This window comes from Amphimedon queenslandica, unplaced genomic scaffold (genome assembly GCF_000090795.2).
Source record: "Amphimedon queenslandica unplaced genomic scaffold, v1.1 AMPQUscaffold_12072, whole genome shotgun sequence".
NCBI classification, from domain to species: domain Eukaryota; kingdom Metazoa; phylum Porifera; class Demospongiae; order Haplosclerida; family Niphatidae; genus Amphimedon; species Amphimedon queenslandica.
This window is the reverse complement of record NW_003547689.1, coordinates 7,652-8,859: the sequence shown is the minus strand read 5'-3', so window position 1 is coordinate 8,859 and position 1,208 is coordinate 7,652. Positions and strand designations below refer to the sequence as shown.

At 32.9% G+C, this 1,208-nt stretch overlaps 1 protein-coding gene and 1 long non-coding RNA gene across 2 annotated transcripts in view; both read right to left on the bottom strand.

Annotated features, from left to right (window-relative positions):
* LOC105314994 (polycomb protein eed-like) overlaps positions 1-1,208 on the bottom strand; it is a gene marked incomplete at both ends in the record, with an annotated part of 6,278 nt that overhangs the window by 3,142 nt on the left and 1,928 nt on the right. The window lies entirely within an intron of this gene.
* Positions 410-1,208, bottom strand: LOC109588470 (uncharacterized). Its single transcript, XR_002188179.1, has 3 exons — positions 1,164-1,208; positions 529-717; positions 410-459 (listed from the first exon to the last, which is right to left on the bottom strand). It is a non-coding gene; the product is annotated as an uncharacterized LOC109588470 (long non-coding RNA).

Below are 1,208 nucleotides of genomic sequence, written 5' to 3'. Positions count from 1 at the left end.
CCAGTTTGAACGACTAAAAAATCTTTTTATGCCAGCCCCAGTTTATAGATCAGATATGGAATCTCTTGCTAATCCTGATGGACAATTAGTAACTGGAATGCCTCAAAATGAAGGAGACGTTTCATATCTTATTAAACCAATTGCTGCAACAATTGCTGTCACGGCTTTTAGTGCTGTCGTTGCAGGAAACATTTAAATAAAAACCGTATGTTTTCAAGATACATATACGTTTTATTTGTAATGTGAAACACTTAATAGCACATGTGTAATAACAGACACTGTACATTAAAGCATTAACATTTGGCAATGCTTTTTAAATATGTGTAGTACATTATACTATTAAATACAGGCTCATATACATTTCTATTGATTCTTAGTGAATTATTAAACTTTTTTACTTTCATTTTCCTGTCCATTGCAAAGCGAATATACCATATCTCACAGTTCAGAACCTCAAACCTAATAATGAGGATTTCAAAACCCTTTCCCCCTCTCGTCCCTCTTTCTCCTTCCCTTCCTCTTTCTTACTTTTGTAAAACTTGAAAGGATTTCTGTTGTGGCTTATCGTCAGGTCTGGGAGGTCTCCAAAGTATCAAACTATTCTCACAACTTTTAGAAAACGCTAGTCGACCGAACCACCTCACACAGTCAATGTAGTTGCGATAAATTTCACGAGTCGAATATTTCAGAAAATGAACCTCCAGTATTGGAAATGACCTGAAAGGAATAAAAGGGTTAAATATACATGCATTTATATATGTACCTCTATCTCTCCTTTTTCATACATGTACTCATTAATTCTTGTACGCGTACATTTACATGTAAACCTTACATGTCACTACATTATATTATTTACACATACATGTATATGTACATGTACATTTACATGTACATTTACATGTATACTAACAATAATATAAGGTACCGTATCTACATGTTCATGTACATGCCTTATACATGTACATGTACATATATGTCACAATACTTATTTCTTTACATACATGTCAATTCACATGAACATGTATATATTACCAATAATTAAATTACTAGTACTACATGTACATGTACACATGTACCTACAAAAACTTATTCAAGTCAAGATTGTTAAATTCCGTAAGAGTATTTTTCAAAATCTGTTCCCCTTCTCTCTCCCTCTCTCTTACTCTTTTGATCCTTTAACATGTTCATATGATTGCCTAATGACGTCA